General features: G+C 37.7%; 1 pseudogene; it reads left to right on the top strand.

Moving 5' to 3' along the window:
• The first annotated feature begins 9,061 nt into the window (after positions 1-9,061).
• Positions 9,062-9,180, top strand: LOC111736850 (annotated as a pseudogene).
• The last annotated feature ends 262 nt before the right edge of the window (positions 9,181-9,442 follow it).

Raw genomic sequence — 9,442 nt, 5'->3', positions numbered from 1 at the left:
AATGCTTATATGTTTTTTCCTGTGTCATTCTCAAAATAATGAGAGAGATAACATTTATCCTCATTTTATGAAGGAGGAATCTGGAGCTTGGAAAGATTAAGTAACTTGACCAAACGGTTGTACAGCTAGTCAGGGCCACGCTCTACCACCATAGCCTGTTCTAAACCACCATGTTCTTCTATTTTCCCTTGTAATCAGTCTGCGGGCTCCTGGGGGATCACCTAGCACAATACCACATGCAGATTTTCTATCCATAAATGCTACAATCGTATCTTTCATGTGCGGTACAACATGCATTGCTGAAGCCCCTTCCACATGCATTTTCTGGGTGAGTTCGAATGGCAACAGTCATGATAGGGGTCTGTGAGGCAACACTGCCTCTCTGCTTGAAAAATAAAACTTGAAATTTGACATTCTCTATCCACAAGAACAACCAATAAACTACCTCTACTTTGCTTCATCCTTTGTTTCCTCTCCCCTCAGGGTGCATGTTTCTACCACACATTGTGTCCACTTTTTCCCCTGTTTTGCCTCTATTGAAACAGAATTCTGTTTCCTCAAAGAAAAGTGTACCCCTGATGGGAATTACATGCATGTATCAATGGAGACATAAATGTCCCATGATAGAAAGCTAGCTAGAACCACCTCATCTGCAGAATTCATAACTCAGCAGTAAGAATGTTCTGTGCAGAAAACTGAGGCATATTCAAGGCTTTCAATGGAGGGCAGAAAAGGGAAATCACAGAAAATCAATTTTATATTTTTGAGGTTTGAAATGCAGTTAAAGGAAATGTTCTCTCAACTATTTTGGGGGCAGAGAGATATGATCATTTCTTTCCTCTTTAAGGTCAAAACTTCTTCTGAGTTCATGGTGTGACCTTGCTGTGTTGTTTCATTGTCTTATCCTGTTTTCCCAGAGTAACTATAAGAATCACACATTGACCATGAGTTCAGTGCAAACACTAAATGACTCAGACCACCATCACGATGCTGCCACTCATTAGCAGTATGACCTAAAGCAAGTTCTTCAATAAACTTCTTAAATCCATTTTCTCATTTGTAAAATGAGAATAATAAATCTACCTCAAAAGCTTGGCGTAAGAATTAAATAAGAATTCAAAGCACTTGAAGTGCCTGATAGAAAGCCCCTAACAAATTAGAGCTGCTAATATATAAAATATTATTTAAAAAAATCATTTTAAGGTCCTTTCTTTCTCGGGAGGTTTAAGTATCCTGAAATCTAGTGATAATAAATACAAATATAGATGGCGAGTTATAGCACTCAGAGTAAATAATACTCTGTGACATAATAGAAGACAACCAGATCTCAAAGTCTTAGCACAATTGAATTTTCTTTATGGCAAGTCCAAGGTGAGTGTTTTTGGTCTGACACACCCCTGTGTTGCTCTTCTCCAAGTGGTGACTCAGGGATCCAAGATTCTACAGTCAAGAGGCTCCTCCAATCTCTCTTGTGTCTTCAGTTGTTGGCTTTCAGCCATTCAGGGGAGGACAGAGAGAAGAGAGAAGTCCATGTGAAATGTTTTATGGCCACCCACAGTCTAATGTCTAACCCTCAGTCACATTAGCTCATTTAGACACACAGGGCTGGGAAATGCTGCTGAGTCATGTGCCCAAGACAGAGAAAAGAAGCAGATGTGTGGGACCGCTGCCAGAAGAATGACCAGATGAATCATTTACTTCAAATTTTGATACAAGTAGGATTTATATTTTGGAGTCCTGGATCAAAGTAGGGATCATATGGACACTTTATATTTAAAAACATTTAAACAGAAAACAAGACTGGTGATCAGAGACAAAACTGTGAAGGATATAGAAGTTTGATTTTGATGTTCCTCTCACTTTTTTCTCCTCTTCTCCCTCTTCTTAGTCATTGTCTTTTTTTGTCTTCTAGTCTCCCATGCACCCCAGCATAAGGCCCTCAAGCAGATCTGTCCCTCACAGAACTGCTTCATATCTCAGACAGTGATGTCTATTAAAATATGCCTTATTTCTTCAAAGCCATATTGTCTGATAGATGATAGCTAATTAATCTGATAAAGTAATTCATGCAGCTAGAATAATGGTATTATGGAAACTGTATTACTAAGCCCAAGTAATCTGTATTTTTAATAGTTCCCTTCTAGAGATAATGCCTTAACCAAAATAAATTGTCTAATGGTAAGAATTTTTCAAGCCTGAGGGTCTCAGTTATTGTGGCCATCTCAAAGAACACACATATGCAGTAGGAGCAGCTCTGACAGAAACACTGGGCACTTTACTGTGTTCCCTTTTACCTAAAGTTTTAATTGGGGTGGTGAGTTATAGACCTGTAAAACATTTTGATATTAGGTTGAATAATTTAGTCAAAAATGATTCTTAGAAAAGCACTACATACTTAGAAAAGAATTTTATGTGGCTACACAAGATTCCTGATTTAAGAAGGATTTGCCCTCCTTCTTAAATATGGAAATCCAGTTCCTCAGAAGAGTAGTAAAATGCAATGACTCCAAAGGGGTCAGAGTAATCATGGAAATTGTGTTCATGAATTAAAATCCCTCATTGACTGTTGATTGGGAAGAATCACATTAGATCTACTTCTTTCTGAATCCAGTGCATTGTGAGGTTTTTGTTTTTTGGATGTCTGCAAAAGCAAAGGTTTTTGTGGTGAATGTCAAAGAAATAACCCAGGCCTCTACAGCATGAATTGTTTCCTTGCTAGCCGATTCATAAATGAGCAATTTCTGGCTTCTGCATCCTGGATATGAAGAATAGAGCTGCTCTTTCTGATATCACAGGTGGAAGACAGACCTTTGCAGTCTCGTTCACAGAATGAGGGCCATCCTCAAGGAAACCTACTGCCACTCCTAGAAGACATGCGAAACAAGGAGCAGGAGAAAAAGCAAGACCCTGCGGCTGGGGCAGCTGTAAATAGGACTGCCCCTGGAGTTGGCTCTCACATGTAGGATCCTTTCCCTTCTTTGATACCTCTTGAGCCCCACTAGAGTGCTGAACTCACTCTTCTGTTACCTAGTGAGTTATGGATAACCACCCTCATGCTAGAGATTGAGAAGCTGGCATGTAGAGAAACAACTTTCCTGGTATCAGATATGTAAAACTATTCATGGGGACATAGTCGTCTATTTCTCGCTCAAACCAGCCTTCTCCCAGAGCCCTTATTTAAATTCCTTTCAGCAGGAAGCAAAGGGAAAATTCATTCCCACAACAGTATTAATGAAGGGGTACACACATTGCAAATAAATCTGAGTTCAAATCTGACCTGGCCCCACACTAGTCATGTGATTTTGCAAAGTCCCCTGTGGTCTCTGAACCCTGCTCTCCTCCTCTTAGAATGGGTATCACAGAAACCTCATGGGGTAAGTGTGAAGACCACAAGACCTGACACATGTGAAATGCCCAGCACCTGGAAAACACTGACACCAGAACCATTAAACTGGTGATGACACTTTAAATTTTTTTTTAAGTTTATGGGACCACTCCTGGATAGAGTACCCTGGGCTGTGAACTGAAATACAAGAAACAGGATACATCTCTGTTCTTGATGGGTTTAATTATCTATTTAGAAAGACAGGCTATGTGCAACAACGGAAGAGTACATTTTCAGTGCCAAATGAATGGAATATATAAAATTAGTACAATCAGAAATAATAAGCAGAGATAAGTAGGAAGTGTTAGGGTAATTAAGCTGTCTTCGGAAGAGAGTTAGAGACAGACACCAGAGGAGAAGAATGAAAAATCATTTCACCCATGCTAGGGGAACTGACCTGAGCAGCAATAGCAAGCCTTAAGAAGAAACTCTAAGTTAACCCAAATTATTGGCTCTTTGATGGTGGAGTCCAGACTCAATTAACAAGACACTCAGGCTGCATTTTAAGAGTTGCTTTCTGATGCCCTGCAAATTATGTTTGCAAAGGTCTAGCTCCCTACCTTAAAGTCCAGCCCTACCACATAAGATAAATTAATGTCACAAAAAACCTTTTGGAGAGAGGTGGCGAGAGGGGTCATATGACTTGGCTTGCTCTTCAAAAGGCCCACATCATCCAGGTAAAGCTTGCTAAGTAACTATCCATAGCGAGCGCATAGTAATAACTATCCACAGCAAGTGTATAATGTCAAATTCTTGTTTCCCTTCATGGATGTTGGCATGACAGATTGGAACTCTCTGTAATGGTAGTTTCTATCCTTTTCTTCTGAGGGCTATGACTTACTTTTATCATTCAACAGAGATTCCTAATGGTAGAGATGCGTCCCAGCGTGTGCATGTGCCTACTCACACGGGAAATATGTTTTGAGCAAGCAGTGCACTTTAGACTTTAACGGGCATACATTATCACCGGGGCATCTTGTTAACATGCAGATTCTGGTTCAGGGTATCTGGAGTGAGGCCTGAAATTCTGCATTTCTAACTTGCACCCAGAGATACCAAAGCTGCTGCTCCCCAGTCCACATTGAAAGGTGCAATTGGATAACTTCCAATTTGTGATTTAGGTGATTTAGGTGTCACGTTGGTGGGGACTGGTTGAGAATCACTGATATCTAATGACCTGATGGCCCCCCAAGTCCCTGAGGTATAGTCCTGCTCAGATGAACTAGTGTATAGGCACTCCACTATGCAGGGAAGATTGCCATGACCAAGAGATGTCTCTTAGAGGTCTGTTAGTTTATGACTAAAATACCTGAGACCAAATGGACATCTACCCTAGACCACTTAGGCATAAGTTCATGGAAACTTCTGCTATGTCCACAGAACACTTTACATGTGGAGGTCAAGAGACACTCCCATACCCCACCAATCAAAAACCAGGATGGCTCTCTCTGAGGAAACTTCCTGCTGAAGAATTGGGTTGTTCAGGGCAGAGTGAGGAAAGACAAGAGGACAGTGAGGATTCAGAATTCCCTCACCTGGGGAGTTTTTAAGTGCTGCTGTTTGGGAGTAGCAGCAGGGGTGGGGGTGGGGGTGAATAATCCTGAGTCCTGCATGTGACAAAAACAGAGATCTGGAAGTGAATATTCCCATGGCTTTAAAGGCTCCAAGAGAGCAGTGTCTGGGTTTCTCCATAGACACAGTGACACACTAGCTGCTAGCTGCCCACTGTCAGCATGGGTCGCAGTCATCAAAGGCCCTGAGGTACCACTGCTTTTGTCCAGGACCCCCCTCCTTTGCCCATAACTCTGAAACTACATGACATCTTAACCTTTATAAGAATTTCTTCAAGACAGCATTTAAAAACACCCAAATCTTTTTTGACCTTTACATGTTAGCAGAATTTTTTTTCTTAAATTGATGTTACAATAATTTTTTAAGCTGTGGCATTTTTAAAGCTACTTCAAGAGGAACTTCACTTTCCCTTACCCATCCTATTTGAGACCAATCATTAATCATGAAGGGAAGGCACCGAGGACTCAAACCCAGCTTTATTATGTTTTCGTGTTTGTGACATTTTCTTTCTAACAGCCAGTGGGAAGTTCTTATCCTTTTCATTTATTATCTACAGGTTGTAGAATTTGTTTTCCAGGTTCCAGCCCTCTTCCCTCACCTTCCACACCCTCCTCTGTCACAGCTTAGCATCTGTGAGCTCCTTAAGACTAGTGTTGGGAGAGAATGGCTTACGGATATCTTTAACTTTGCAAAATGCAAGTCCATTTTGTCTGGGGCAAAATAGACTTTTCTGCCTGTCAAGGAACACATTTTTTTTTCCCCATAAAGATAACTCTTATAGAGGGAATATAAGATGATCGGCCCGTAATTTAAAAGATTTAGATCAGAGGTCACAAAAAACTGAGGTCCCATAAGCCACTAGGCTCCCAGTTCTGTATGGCAATAGTCAGATGGTGTTGAATATCAGCTGTACCTTCTAAATCAGGGAATCTTAACCTAGAATTTATGGATGCAGGTGTGTGTTTAGAATTCAGATAGCCATAAACTTGGATGAGAAAAAGTTGCATTTTTATTTTTACTAACGTCTAACTGAAATTTGGCATTTTATTCAATTATGAATATAAGCAAGAAACTACCGTGGTATTAATAGTGCCTTAACTGCATCACCAACAGAAATCATGAGTGTTTTCATATTACATTGCAATGGTTTCTGATAACTTGAAAAATTGCTTATATCTACCACTAGTTGAAAATATGGTAATTATTATTCTGGCTGCTAGATCTTTTTACTTAATGCATTAATAAAAATGCATATATATTACTATACCACACATTTTTGTGTTTTTTAATACTTTGATAATTATATATCTATGTAATTGGGGTTTCTTTTGTAATTCTATAGGTTTTTTTTTTTATGTGATGCATTTTAAAGCATTATTCTGAGAAGTGTCCATAGGCTTCATCAGATGTAAAAGGAGTTCATGGCACACACAAAAAATGAGTAAGACCCTCCTTTAGATTCCTCGGTCTGCTAGAGTTTCTGAGTGTTCATGTCATTTGTTTTTGTAACATTCTTAATGCATGTAAAATTCTGAGTTAGCTTACTTAAGTTTAGTAAACTTTAAGACTACTTTTTCTTTGCATTAAGAGGCGTATGCTATTATGACAGGTGATATCACAGTCATTCATTCATTTTATCATTCATGTATTTAAAATACCCTTAATGACATTTATTAAGTTTTCTGCCAAGTATTGTGAAAGGTTATCAAATGAGTAAGACATTGTTTCTGCCTCTGAGATCTTAGACTCAAATAAGAAGTTTATCATTCCTACAAAATTTTTTATTAAATTTTAAGTGTTCTGTGCTTTTATTCCCACCATTAACAAGACCTACACGTAACAAAAAAAACCCTACCCAGCCTTATGCCAGTTGTTGTCAAAGGACAAAAATGTTGTTTCTTTTTCATCTTATTCCAGAAATTTTGAGGCTATTTATCCAAAAACCATATATTAAGTACCAATTAGATGTTTGAGCAGAGAGATAGATGACTCTACACAACTCTCAAATTTCTGACTTAAGTCTCCAAGTGAGGAATGCTACTTTTCAACAAGAAACAGAATGTGTGTGAGGAGAAAGAGGAGATAAAACTGTGGGGGAAGGAAATTGTTGAGTTTTGATCTTGGCGAGATTGAGGTATGATTATAGTTGGCTGTATGGATTCAAAGATTTAAGGTTCGAAATCTAAATATGGAAGCCATCAGCTGTATAGGTGGTAAGTAAAATCACTGGCAAGTTTGAGATTGCTGTTTTAGCACACAAACAATCATTCTGTGAGGACTTTCAAATAGCCAAAGACAATGACAGGTGTATAGTAAGTAACCTCCCAACCTCATTTCTCTTTCTAACAATATAAAGTAACTCTGGAACTATGAAATCTCTATGCAAAACCATTCTTCCACGATTACTTGAATAGAATGCCAAGTATGCTTTTTAAAAGTGTGAGTAAAAAGAGAAAAAGAAAGAAATCCCATGCCGTTCTGTTCCTCTATTCCCACCACAGAGTTTTGCTACAAACACAAGCAGACCAATAAAAACTGTGCAGAATACAGAAGAAGGGTGCAGGCAAGGAGACCTCAGGGAAAGTTGGAAGGATACCAGAAAGATTAAATAGGTTAGGACTTCAGGAAGAGGATTTCGAAGTATATGCCTTTTAAAGGGTAGGCAGCTAAAGAGCCAAACACTGAGTTTAAACGGACAGACACAATTAAAATGAGCAAGTATAATTTAAAAGGACAGTCTTTCAAATACCTAGCTTCTGGGAGAGGGAAAAAAAAAAGGGCGGGGAAGGGAAGGAAAAAATGTCCTTTAGCAATTAATAAAAAAGTAGAAAAGAAGAAAAATGTAGAGTATTACAAGAAAAAATTGGTGGACTCACGATTTCTCCCTCACCACCAAAACAAACAAAACCAGCTAAAGTACATGAATTTTACCAGACTAACAATAAAGAGTGCCATTTAAATAGGAACCATGTAAAACATTTGAACATCACACACACACACACACACACACACACACACACACACACACACACACACACACAGAACAATAAAATCTAAAAACGTATATTGCAGAGAGAGCTTTTACACAAATCAACTGAGGAAAATCCCTCCCCTCCAAATGAACCATGAAGCAGAAAGAAACTTGAAGTTTATACTCCATAACAAATTAAGTATATTCTAATAAACGTTTGAAGATCTGAAAACCACTTTAAATTAAAAATTCAAACATTGAGAATAGAAATGGACCAAAATAAAGGGGGTGGGGGGTAGGAATGAAAAAATAGTTGACTTAACTTTGGAAAGAAATGGGAAAAAAAGATATTATCTCAAAAATAAAGAAGAAATTACAAAGTGCCCAAAAGAAAACAGACTCAAATAAAATTTTTATGAAGGACATTGAAGAAAGGCAAGAAAACAACCAAAAGAGTGAAAATGACACAAAGGAAGACATAAAGAAGATCAGAAAAAGAATAGTGGAAATAGAAAACAGGCAATGAAGAAATAATATTTGTATTATCGGGGTCCCTAAAGAAGAAAAAAAAAACAAACAAATGAAGCACAACTACTTTTTAAAATTCTAATCTAAGAAATTTATTCCAGAAATAGAATAAGCTTTGAAAAGCTTACTAAGCACTTGGGAAAATGAACCCAAAATGTCCAAAGATGAGACATATCTTAGTAAAACTATTAAATTTCGAAAACAAAGATAAAACCCTCAAGATCTCCAGACAAAAATAACAAACAATTTTGCAAAATTACTTTTTTTAAAATTTAATAATGGCAAAGGAGTTCAACCGGCATTAAAATTTAAAAAAAAAAAAATACAAAGAAGGAAATAAAATATATCAAATAAAAACTTTTAATACATAAAGATTTATGGAATTCTGTGCCCATAAACTGTCCTTGAAGAACCTACTAAAGAATAAGCTTCACCCAACTAAATCGTATCGGGGAAAAACTTTAATAAAAGGATTAATATGTATCGTTTTTAAATATACAAATGTACATAATACTAAAATAAAAGTGGAAATGGAAGTGAAAGACTGCCATGTAGCTGTTGTATACTGTGACAAAGTAGAAACATTGCATCTAAAAACTAGGAGAGTCTATGCTCATGTCACCCTAAACAAGCCCGATCCCGTCTGATCTTGGAAGCTAAGCCGGATTGGGCCTAGTTAGTACTTGGATGGCAGACCACCTAGGAAGACCAGGTGCTGTAGACGTAAAAAATAAAAAAAATTAAGGATTGTAAGCCAACAAGGTCCTTGCAACCTGTGAGGTCAACCAAGGGTTGCTCCACCTAAAATAATTAATTAATTAATTAATTAATTAATTGACTAATTAAAATCAAAAAATAAAATAAATAAAAAATAAGAGAAGGGAGAGAAAAGTGGATATGCCTATATTGCCATGTGGGCATTAAGTAACTGTCAAAATCCTGATTTGAGGAGAAAGTTAACAAAATAGGTAAACCACTAACTAACT

The sequence above is a fragment of the Pteropus vampyrus genome, unplaced genomic scaffold, assembly GCF_000151845.1.
Source record: "Pteropus vampyrus isolate Shadow unplaced genomic scaffold, Pvam_2.0 Scaffold22, whole genome shotgun sequence".
NCBI classification, from domain to species: domain Eukaryota; kingdom Metazoa; phylum Chordata; class Mammalia; order Chiroptera; family Pteropodidae; genus Pteropus; species Pteropus vampyrus.
Note: the sequence above shows the minus strand (reverse complement) of the source record. Positions and strands in the feature narration are given on the sequence as shown.